The 12,191-nt window shown below is 42.9% G+C and overlaps 1 protein-coding gene across 10 annotated transcripts in view; it reads left to right on the top strand.

The window, feature by feature from the left end:
• The window catches only part of SHROOM1 (shroom family member 1), a 40,858-nt gene that overhangs the window by 9,133 nt on the left and 19,534 nt on the right, over positions 1-12,191 (top strand). For 6 of the 10 annotated variants that reach the window (XR_015703916.1, XR_015703917.1, XM_087754027.1 and 3 more), the window contains exons 3-4: positions 1,248-1,343; positions 6,348-6,419. The gene's annotated coding sequence lies outside the window, so the exon portion shown is untranslated. Of the gene's footprint in view, positions 1-1,247; positions 1,344-6,101; positions 6,252-6,347; positions 6,420-12,191 lie in introns of those variants that run through there. The other 4 variants (XM_087754029.1, XM_087754028.1, XM_087754031.1 and 1 more) reach the window with 2 other exon arrangements.

Raw genomic sequence — 12,191 nt, forward strand, 5'->3', positions numbered from 1 at the left:
CCTCTCTTCTTACTTCTCTCACATTTTACAACGCTTAAAAGATAAACAAATAGATCAGTGTTTCCCTGGGAGTTGTTTATTAGCATCCTGCACTACTCTTTAATACTTAGATACAAGTGTGACTCCTGAACAGATTTTTTAAATGTAGTGACAAGTCTCATTTAAATTCTAGTTTTGTAGTTATCTGTGAAAAAAGAAAGCGTACAACTTCTGACAAGTGACACGTTGCTGAAACAGAATGCCCTCTTTCTTTTTTGAATGCCCTTTCATTTAGGCAATATAAAGAAAGAGTTTTGCCATTGATTTGAGTCGAATCAATAATCGGGCTCCAAGTGGGTTTCTGGTAAGCCCCTGTTTGCTGGCTGAGTGCTGGGTACACATTCGTAACTTGGGTACCGAGGGTCCGCCCTCGGCCATTAGCTCAGGTGATCACAGATTGGAGGGGCAAGCCCTAATGCTTTTTTGTTTTGCACCCAGACTCCGTTTTATATCGAAGGAAGCTTGGCACAGCACTAACATGGCGAGCATGAGGGGACTTGGGATGAATTTCTGTTCCAGCACGAGCTGCTGGGGTGGCTCGCTGCTGCTGAACGCGGCTGTCCTGCCCGGCAGCGTGCTCCTCTCCTCTCCCCTGGCATTCACTCAACATTCGCCCAATTCCTCCGTGAACTCTTGCAGCTCAATAAACCAGCAGAAAAACTAAATTAAAACTCTGAACAGCTTCTGCCAGATTAGCAAACTGAATCAACTCAGCAGAGTCCAACAAGCACCAGAGCTGCAGCAAGGCCAGTGTTGGGGATAGGAAAGAAAGAAATGGGAAGAGAAGGGGCGAAGGCAATCTCTCCCCTTTCAGCAGCAACGTTGACTCAGCTGCATTTCCATTTAAATGGTTTGAGCAGATTCTGTTCTGAGGCCCGGGGATCGCTGGTAATCTATGACCCATACAAAATGAAGTTCAGCTGGTTTGAGAAATAATATTAAACAGTAAAATTAAAACCACTTATCCAGGCTGGCACAGCGCCTTGATTCAGAAACTAAAATGTCCCAGTGTTCTGTGATAGGTGTTCTCTAAAGATTTTTCTGTGGGTTCAAAGGGCTCAGACACTGTCGGTATAGCATTTAAATGTCCTTATGATGGGGTTTCAACTGGAAATGTTCAGCTAAATATTGCTTTACTTTTCTGATGAGGCTTTCAACTATGATTTGATTGTTCTCACCTGAAGATCTACCATTATATATTTTACCAGGGACAAATCCTGTAACCTTACTCAGTCAAAACTCCCAGTGAAGATTTACATGACTACAAGTATGGCTGTGCTCTTCGGCAGCAATACCAATTTAAGGTAATTCTTGGCGACTGTGCTTTCCCCAGCGCCCAGCTGCTTGCTTCTGCTCCATGCTGCAGCAGAAATCCCTACTCCTTGCAACTGCTTATATTGCTGGGAATTGGGAGACCAGCCTGAAAAGGAGCATGAGCAAAGGAAACTTCTGTAAGTTGCTTTGACTGCAGAATGTTTTGTATCAAATCAGGGACTGAAGGAACATGGGGACCTGTCTTTGATCCACGGTACATCTGTATGATTTAGAACAATGGTGGTGGCTTTGTGTTACCTTTCTTCTATAAGCTATTACCGAACAATTAACTAAATAATAGCAAATGCTAAAAAATATTGGTTGTGTTTGCTGTAGCGTCATGCAGAAGGATTAACTCCTGTAGGAATTATTGGATTCCAATGAAAAAATAATGAATGTGTGTCTGTAATAACACTGTCTGAGTCCTCTGCCCTGCTAACTAGTTTAGTTACTGGGTAGGGCAGCTACATCTGTGAAGTCTGGGATTGATGAGATCTCTCAGGGATATTATTTTGTCTATTAGGCTGCTGTTATTCGGATGGTTTTGGTGGGTAAAACCCAGGATTTTTATTTTTACTTTATATTTGTGCCACCATTGACCTAGTTTTTGAAGCCAGTTACTCCAAGCAGCCATCTGTATCCCAGCTGATGCCAAGTAATGAAAATAACATTGAAAGGTAATAGCCCACTGGGTGATTGGAGGTTTTTATGGGTAGCATTTGCTGTTTGTGTTGCTTTCCCCCTTTGGATTTCACTTTCCAACACCTAGTAAAGCAGGCTGGGAAGGCAGATGCGCAGGGAGCAGCACTGCGGGGCGCGGGGGGCTCTGCTCAGCCTTGCCCGCAGCTCTGTACCTGCGTGAGACGGCCAAGGCAGCCCCGAGGCAGCTGTGGTCTTTATCTTGCTGCCTTCAGGGGCTCACCGTAGTAACTAGTGACCGATTTGGTGTATTTGGGGCTGCATGAAAGATGACTGTCACAGCCACGAGAAATTATTTTAATGTGATGTTTATGTGATATCCCTATGGTCTGTAAATGTTTTTGTGATGTTGGTACTGCACAGCTAGTACTGAAAGGGCAGTGGCAGAATGTGAGATGAGCAGACATCTCCCTTGGTGGTTGTTGGTCGCTGATGTTTTCTGCATTTTATCCAGAGTTATAGGTCCTTGCCTTCAGAAGCTGCCCACAAGTGCAGAACGTATCCTAGCGATGTGCAGATTAAGCAGATGATCTGTAAAGTAGCATTAAAAGGCAATTTTTTGCCCATAATCCTAATTAGTGCTTTTCTGCTTCCAAGCAATTTTGTGCAGTTACTGTGGCAGTGTTCAGAAATAGAAGGCATACTGATGGCAACCACTGACATCTTTATCATGGGTTTTATGAGATTTTATGCATCTCTGAAAGCATTAGCTGTAAAAATTCAAGGATTCCCTGAAAGGTTTAGCTCTCAATTAAGAAATCCACCAAGTATATTAGTATTTCTGGTTGTGAAGAAGAGTTTGAAAACATAATGTAAATGCACTCTAAACATTTAGGAACCCAAGAACAGATAAAATGAACCTCAGCTCTGTTGCTTTTACAAAATCCTTTGATTGTTTTTACTCTTGGCCCTGTTTATTATTGTTGCCATGTAAGTTTGTGGATTACAAACCTAAGCATGCTTTGTCATGACTTGTAGATCTCCCACGAATACTTTAGTTACTTCCTAGTGGTCATGAATGAGTGGCTGGTGCGCTCGTGTCTGACACGAGAGTAAGGTTTGTGCCTTGGTTCTACCACGTTCTCTGATTCTAGTGTATTGTAGTGGTTTTAATTGCCAAGAGCAGCTGTAAAGTCTCTCTTCTGGGATCTCTCCACATTTCATTCAATCATTATTAGTCATTAAACATATCACATTTACGTCAGGGCAGGGCCGTGGTTAACCCCCATCTCTCAGGAGTGCATTCTCCTTGCTGTCCCTCCCGAGCAGCTGTGCTGTTCTGTGATTGAATCTGAGGATACAGCAAAGGGCAATTATTCAGCCCAAATCTACAGCACTTCATGCAAAGGCAGTGGGAAGGTTTAAGTGTTAATACTTGTAAAACACGGATTTACTGTGACAGTTGGGGCCCTAAAGGAGCTCCAGCCCTGTTAGCTCTGCCTGGCGTTCCGCATGCTTGCGGCTGCACAGTCCTCCGTGATCGTAACGCAGCTGAATCCAGCCTCAGAACAATTTGCCATTGTGAGATACAAATCATTAGACCTGTGGACCATATATAATATTTAATAACTTCTTTACAAGGCAACTGGTTTGTAATTTAGGAGGAGCATTTGGAGGCATGTGATTTATAGTGAATGCTATTATTGTATGCATAGTACTGTGTACTATGTACTGCTCCAGGTTACGCGATACTGTGCTGGCAGGGCCGTTTTCCTGAGGCTTTGCACCATTTTGCAAAGTTTGAAGGGATTTGCTCCGAGCTGTTGCTGACACTCTCCACCCTGCAGAGGCTGTCAGCAGGTTAGGAGGGAACTTGCATTTGTTTCTGAGAGTCTCACAGTTTTTAATGGATTTATCCTGGCAACACTAAGGCAAGAAAAGTGTTGTTTATCCCCAGTTTACACACAAGAGACACTTCATTTAAGGGCCCTTGAACTTCGATGTCTGTACAGTTCTTGTCCAGGGCGGTCAGGAAGCAGAAGTTGGGCACTGTGCTGTCTCTGGAAAAGTCTGGACACTATCTCAATTTTGATTCAAATGTCTTAAAAATCTCATCTTAATATAAGCGCCAAACCTTACAAAGATCTCTGGCAAATCCCAGAGCTAACCCAAACTCTCCAAAGGTCATAGCCTGCCTGCTGAATTCAGCTATCCCCGCTGGGCCCGGGAGAGGCAGGAGTTAGTGCATTAACCCTTTGATGCGCAGGGTGGAAAAATGAGGGCTTTGGCTTTCTGTATTTTCTCATGTGCTATGTTTGAACCTTTACTATTCGTGTATAAGGTCAGATTTCTGTCTGCAGCGCTTCAAGAAATCGGTCATCTCGACATACCCACACAAAACTTACTGTTACAAAATAAACACACAAAACCTGCGCAGAGCAGGCACGACCAGCATCGCCAGCTCTGTCCCCAAACAAGAGCTTTGCTCCTGACCTGGCAGGATGAGTTGCTCAGGTTTGCCTTTTTCCTTCCAAGCTGGCATCGTGCAGCGCAAGGTTTTTTTTCTTCTCATTTCTCGGACCATTGGAAACGGTCTCCTCACCTCCTGTTGCAGAACGCTTGACTCAATCAGATACCAAGGCACTGCTTTGTGAAAACAGTATTTAATGCAATGGCTAAACACCAAGTTAGTTACTGAGTAACTTCCCGGGAGCCCTTCTCTATACTCTGGGAGTTACTAGTTTTTCACCATTATGTGCTGGTGAAAAAAAAAAATTAGGCTTAGGGATGGCCTATTTGTGTAGAGGATTTTGAAGAGGAGCCCGGATGGTTGCTCGCAGAAAAACCTCAAACGTGGGTTAAATGAATCATCAGTGAGCTATATTCCAGAGGCTCCTGTGTTCTCCTCATGCACAGGAGATGTGGAGTTGAGATTTTCCCAACAAAACGATCCCTGTCCCCTCCTGCTTCTGCTGTTCAGTAAACCAGGGATGGATTCTGAACTCCCTGTGGTGGCTCCGGCACCACCCGGCTGGAGAGTGCGGTGAAGCCAGGCAAAAACCAAAGGCTGAATCTGCGTCCCACTGGAGAATAGTTTGTCCCTCGCCACCATGTGAAAACTGAACGTAGCCACAAGCGAGTGGGTTATTTTTGTAGGAAACATGGAAGGGATCCCCAGTTTTCCCTTGAGAGACGATACATAACAACAGATCAGAGAGCTGTTGCCTGCATGGCATTATCCAGCTGGCAGCTTAGTTTGAGGAAAAAAATAGTGGCATAAAATCAGCTTATTTTTTTAAGCCTGGTTGGAAACTAGCAGGAATTCATCTCACCAGATAAGGATGTTATAAAATGTTAGTATCAGACTCCATCGCACATATTTGGAGGCAGGAAAGAATTTATTGCAGAAGCTTGAGTTGATTCAGAGTCACACAAAATAGATGAAATCCTCAATCTGTGTGCCTTCTGTGCTGTTTTATGAACAAAACACTTAATTTTTTGGTTTTAAAAAAAAAAAAAAAAAACACACCAAAAAACCTGCAGCATATAAAACATAGCTTCAGTGTTTCCCTGAACTGCATTAACTTTCATTGTACAACTCTTTTTTTCTCGCCTCCTCTGAAAGCAGTCTGTAATTTTTTAAGAAAATCAAATCTATTTTGTTGGATTAACTCTAACTATTTTTAGTTGGATTTAATTAGCTGTTGTCTAGTAGTGCTTCTCAGCTGCCCCAGAGCAAGGGCTCTTGGCCAGTGCGATACAACCCCGGGCTGGGGACAGCAAAGGACAAGGTGTGGCAGAGGGAAGGATGCTCTTCTGGTGATGCCATCCCGGTGGGATGCACGGGAAGGGAGTGCGTTGGGTCCCGGTGGGATGCACGGGAAGGGAGTGTGGTGGGTCCCGGTGGGGCAAGGGCCTCGCCTGCTCTCTCCGCCGTGGCCTTGGCAGCATCTTCATGGAATTTTTCAGTTGTGCCCACGCGGGAGTCGTGGCTGCTGCCCAACGGCTGGGCAGAAAAAGCACCATCGTTAATAATTGACTGGTGAGATAATGAAATAGCCGAGCCCGCTGTTTGCTTTTCTTCCTTTTCCACTGCTGCTGAAACGCTATGCACGGCGGAATGTAATAAACCAAAGGGCAGTTTCCACCGGCGAGGCAGAGGGTTTCTATGTGAAAGTCACTGGTGCAGCCTTGATGCCTGTGCTGTGCGTGGAGCCGCCCGCTGCCTCCGAGACATCGCGGTCGCGTGGCGGGGCCAGGTGAGAGATCGGGGAAATTGCCTCCGACAGCGTGTGCGTTGCGTTGAAAACACTTCAGATTCTGATGTTTACAATTTCTTTCCCACTGACTTTCAGATCTTTTCTGCGGACATGGCTGGAATGCGGACCCGAAGCATTACCTTTTATTTTCTGAAGAGAAAATTGGAGGTAAAAAGTTTGCACTAGTTACACTTACTGTGAATGTTCATTCAGATGTCTAGAGGTAACTAACCCAAACATGATTTCAGTGTGTGTGTGTATATTTTAGATGACTGTATCTGGTACGTATTGTGTCTCTGTAATTCAACAGTTGCTGTGATGCCTGTCTGTATATTTGCTTTATGCAAGCAAAGGATGAAAATAACATTCTGGGTACTCTGTGTTGCTCATATCTTGTTTGCTGTAAATCTGGTAGGAAGGGCCCCAGGCATGAGCTAGTGGAGGTGGCAGGAGAAGAAAGAGTAACGTTGGAAAACGCAGTGTCGAGGCGGTGTGTCTTCTATTGATCCTTTCTCCCCACCAAGGACTAACTTGGTGCTTGGGTTTCTTCCAGAGCATCTGCTGCCAAAGTCCATCTGCTCCCATCCAGAGGCACCCTTCTGTAACACTCAGCAGGAAAACAGATGAAGGAGCAGGATATATCTTGGAAAATATTAAAACCACATTTTGAAATGTTTAACCTAGGGTTGCAAGCAGCCTTAGCCACATGCAATTACTCAAGGCAGCCTGAGCTTCAGGGCTTACCCTCTGTATCTCTGCATGCGTGAGATGACATTTTTCATAGGGAAATGTGTGAATATAACCAAATAAGTGAACAAGGGCAGAACTTAATTTATACCAGAAAATTTATCTTGAAAATGCTAAAATCATCAGTGTGTTATAATGTGTAAGGGACCAGTCTCACACCTGTTGTGGACATGGACAGTCTAGCGTGTCACCTCTGGTATGACCATCAGTCTAGTACAAGCACAGGAGCTCTGCTCTACCCTTGGGCGTGCAGATTATGTATTTTTTTTCGGAATAAATAAAATCTAGGTCCATGTTAAATAGAGGAGGTAAGAGAGACTTTTTTACACAGAAAATAGTTACCTTGGCACGTAATGATCCTCCAGCATAGGCAGTGTTTAAGTGGGAAGGCTGATGATGAAATGCAGGTTACGGATGACCGATTGGGGAACTTGACGGGAAAGTTTCCGTAGAACAGATTAAAGGTAGAAAGCCATATCTGAAAACAAACCTCACACCTTTCTGTTTGGATAGGGGCTAATTGGTATGAAGTGTTACAGGCAGGGAATCGCGTGGTCTCCCGTTTAGATGCTAACCAGGCGAGCCTCTAAATGAAACTTCCACTTCTCTCTGAATTACTTGCCTGGTGTCAGAGGCTGAGTGCCTGTCCTGGCATTAGCTGCTTGAAAGTCTCTCTCACTAGTGCACTAAGCCCTGCCTTTTCCCAGAATGAAATAAATTTATGCTTTCCCCAATCTTCTTCCTCCAACATCCATCAGTTTTGCAGCATGTCTGCATACTGTTTGCAGACCAGGTGTTTTATTTCTGCCCGTGATTCCCAGTAACTTGCACCCCGCCATTAAACCTGTCCTAATACAACTAACAGATAGTTCCAGATGAGTTTTAACTACTAATACAGTTTCTCATTGTTCGTTATGGAAACCAGTGATAATACTGTTCAGTGAGAGTACGAATAAAGGCTTGTGAATTCTGTCCAGATGAAAGATATGGGAAAATACTTGAATGCAATACATGCCAAAGGAATGGGCCAGTCTAGTATATTATATTTCTTGTATATATTTGGTGTTTCTTTTATTCCAGTGGAATGTTCTATAGTAACTGAATATTATGTTACTGTCTCCCTCAGCCCAAAGGCAGGCGCAATTATGTTTAACATCTGGATGAATTAGACTGAAAACAGACATCCTCTGGAAAGGAATAACTTCTGTTTCTTCTGTCAAAATAAGAAAGTTAAAAAGATAGTGGCTTTCAAAATACCAAATTAACTAATACTAATTCATAATCCTTAATTTGTATATAAGAAACTGGAAGTGCTAATATTGTTTGCTACTTACATTTTAGACTGGCAATGGACTATGAAAGAATGGAAAAGTTACATGCTTTATTGAGGGTAGTAAGTTATTAAAAAAATGAATTTGTAGTTAGGAGGAGTGCTCAGGAAGCAAGAGTGCTGGGTTCTGTTCCCATTGTAGGACTCTCAAACGATTTTATGGTAAGGCAAACAGTCCTAGTAGTGGCAGTATACAATTAAAGTTTGTAAGATATACCCTGAGGTACAAGGAGATTGTTTTGTTAGATCAAGCTCCGTTGCCACATCTCTGCTTTCTCTCTCTCTCTCTATTTTTCTCACGTGCTCAGTCTCCTCCTCACCTATGTTCACTGTTACGAAGTTTTCCAGTTAGCACAAGCTGATTACTGCACTCTCCTGTTGTCTGGGGGAATCTGGGTGAGCCAGCTTGGCCATGCCATCCCTCTGGGAAGATCTGGTAGGATTCTCTGTCCAACATTTTACGCTTAGGCAGTCCTTAGATGGGAATGACTTTGGGAATACAGTGAAGGGAGTGTGAGTGTTTCTGTATCGTTCATGAAGTTCATGGTACACGGTCTAAAGCTCACCAAGTTCAGCAGAAATCGTTTTATTACATTTAAGGAGCAGAGAATGAATTGTTTAATCCATCCTTATTACATCTAAAGGCCATAATCTAAATATATATACACACATATATTTATATACATAAATAATATATGTAATCCCACTTGATTAAGTGTGAACTGGACACTGCCCCTTACCCAGCCCGGTGCCTCTGGATCAATCTGGTCTAAAGCTGGAGCAGCAGCAGCAATGTTTGTTCTCATGGCAGTTTTGTCTGGGGAAAACATAATTACAGCACAGAGAAACTGGAGTCTACAGTCTTCTTCTGTCTGGGCCTCTTGGACTATAATGACAGATCCATCCGTTAAGCTTCTGAGAATAGTTTTATATTATATCAGAAGAAAGCATATATAGCTGCCAGAAAACCACTGTTCTTCAAAAGATAAGATGACTTTATGGCATTTCCCAGCCACCCAGCTCTCACTCAAGTCTGAGCAAGAGTTAGGTCTCCCAGAGCAATAGTAAAAGCCCAGGAAAGGCGAATTCTGATCCATATAATGCTGTGAATACCTTTGGCTTGGGATGTGTGGCAGTTGCTGGAGCTGCCTATTATAAGCACTTGGATTTTTCTAATTACAGGCTGTTAATAATGGCTGTATTTTAAAACTGTCTTGCACGGAGTGTTACCCAGCTCTTACTGTTAGTTATTCTGGAGTCAAACCACAAGTTTGTGGAAGGAGATGTTTAACTAGCAGCCCAGATTTCACCTATTTAGAGGCCAGTTTCTTCTCTTGTGGGCTTGACTTGATGCCTAAGCTGTGGGAAGCTCAGTGCAGTCAGTAGTAGGTCACGAGGACTATGAGAATTTTATTTTCTCTGATGTTTCTTGGACAGCCTTGCTGGCAAGCAGTCAACAAGGTAGAAATGAGAAAACATTTTCTGAGACTGCTCTTACCACTGATCTATGAGCATGTGCTCGTGTTGCAGCTTACCCTGTTCCTGGAAATCAAATCTCTTTTTCCTTGCTGTCTGTTAAAATATGATGGCTTATCCGAAAGCAGTCCTCTGAATGTGTCCTGATCTGTTTGAGATTTCTTGCCTCTCTGTTTGTACTGAGTCAAGTAGGGGGGGCATAAAGCAGTTTTCTGCCCTTAAAGAACAGCCTTCTTCCTAAACTTCTTGGGAGAGGAAGGAGACTAATGAAGGCTTTTTACTTTGAATTTTCTTCTGTGTTCTCTAGGATACCGGATAATATGTACTAATTCTAAAGGCGTATGTCTAAAAGTCAACAGTATCGTTAGGTTTTTTCTCTTTCTGAAATTTTGAGTTCTTTAGAGTCTGTAATTCTTTAATGCTCTTGAATATTTTTGAGTCTGTTCTTGTAGCCTGTAAAAGCAGTATGGATGGTAAATTTATGGCATCAAATGAACTTGATTAGATTTAAAGAAAAAAGGAAAATTTTGAAGACGTAAGAAGGGATGAAATGGAAACGATTGGAAAGAAATGCATACGTTTGGGATGAAGCTGTGATTTCTGGCAAAAGCATTTTTTTGTGAAGTGCTTTCAGAGGTAGTAACAAAAATAAGTGTTTGGTGTTTAGTAGATCAGGGAGGAATGATGATGGAAGGCAAGAGAAATTTTTGAGGCTGAATAAGGAGAGTCAGGGAATTCAAGGATAATGGAGAAATATGCGGCGGGTGACTGCTCTAATTAAAAGGTCAGACTCTGTTGGGTGCTCAGAAAAGGTCTCTCACAGGGCTGTGAAGAATTGCCAAACTTGATTTTCCTCATTAAATCCTTGGCCAGAGATTGGACCATGGTTCTTGGGTCCAAAAGCATTTTATTTGGGCCACAGCTTTGCATCAGCCAAGTACGCATGTTATTGAAATGCCAAACGTTCGTGTCCAGCAGTGAGATGTCATCACTGTATGGGAAATGACTCCAGGGAAGGTGTCCGATGGACCTGTTCTGGCATTGCGGCTCAAGCAAAGCTCCCACGCTGGTCAGCAGGAATCTCCTCCTTCTCTAGAGAGCTAGGCGTAGCTAGGTAAGGAAGTTTTGGAAGATTTCTACCCACCCACCCCCCAAAAAAGGGATATTGAGATGCATTATTAGTTTCATTCTCCTCTAAATTACTTAAGACATTTTCACAGCTCCAGAAAGACTTAAGTCCGTATCTATGTTTTTTAGTGGAAATGTTTACATTCCTCAGACTATGGTGGAATTTATTTCTGTGCACACAAGGCATAAACCTCATCTAAATCCCATTTAGGCTCTGTTTTGAGAATGTCTGACACTTTGACTTTCCCTGGCTCTCAGTAGCAGGGCGAGTTTCCCACTGGGCCTGCGTAAGCCAAACTTGAAGGTTTGTCCTTGGGTTTTGATGTATGATATCCTTGGCAACCGTTAGCTACCTGCATGATAATTCTGGAAATTGCACTAAATGAGAAATCTGGTTTTTAGGGTCTTCAGAAATCTTTGCAAGAAAAATACAGATTAGCAGAATGTGTGTTTTCTAGTCAACTAAAGGGGGAGTCATCTGATATGTTCTCTTATGTTGCCTTCCTGTTTGAAACGTAAAGCGAGAGGTGCTAGGGGATAAAATTGTTGATTATAGATTAGAAAACAATATTTTTTTTTTTAAAAAAAAAAGCTAAGAGAGAACCAGTGGCTTTCAGAGATGCTGGGCACAAAGATGATCATACAGCCACACATTCCTGGATGTAATATCTTTCCCCTTCTCTTGCCCTTTCAACAATCATGTGAAAGTGATGTAATTTGAAGACTTCAGACATTAGTCTGGAATTTCTGGATATTTCACAGTCTGGTCAAAGGAGCAGCTCTTACTGAGATGCGAGATGTCTAGAAACGAGCTACAGTCACTGAGAATACATCCATGTCATGCATGTACATGGATTTCTGTCCGCAAAGACCTGGATGGAGATCTGGGAACCTGTGCTAGATCAGCAGCTGATGACTACCAAAGGTGTCTGTGATACCAGAGACTCTGTGCTTGCCTTCCCCAGGATTTCAGACTCTCCAGGCTTCCCTGGGACAGCTGGTAAGATTGCCTGCTAAAGCAAGAGTCTCACAGATGATATTTTGGTAGCAATTAGATCTCATGGTCTGTGAAACAGATGGGTCAGGTGCTGCAGACTGTGCAACTGATTGGAATCTGAAGAATTTCAGCTAGTATTTACATCAGGTGTTTACCCTTTGATAAGAAACAGGTCATTCACAAACAGGTACATGACATAATATTGGTAGGTTGGTCACGGTGTTTGCTTTGCATTTCACACACTTGTTGCTTGGAGAACAGT

This window comes from Nipponia nippon, unplaced genomic scaffold, assembly GCF_047370975.1.
Source record: "Nipponia nippon isolate SJK-2023a ecotype South Korea unplaced genomic scaffold, ASM4737097v1 scaffold_17, whole genome shotgun sequence".
In the NCBI taxonomy this organism is placed as follows: domain Eukaryota; kingdom Metazoa; phylum Chordata; class Aves; order Pelecaniformes; family Threskiornithidae; genus Nipponia; species Nipponia nippon.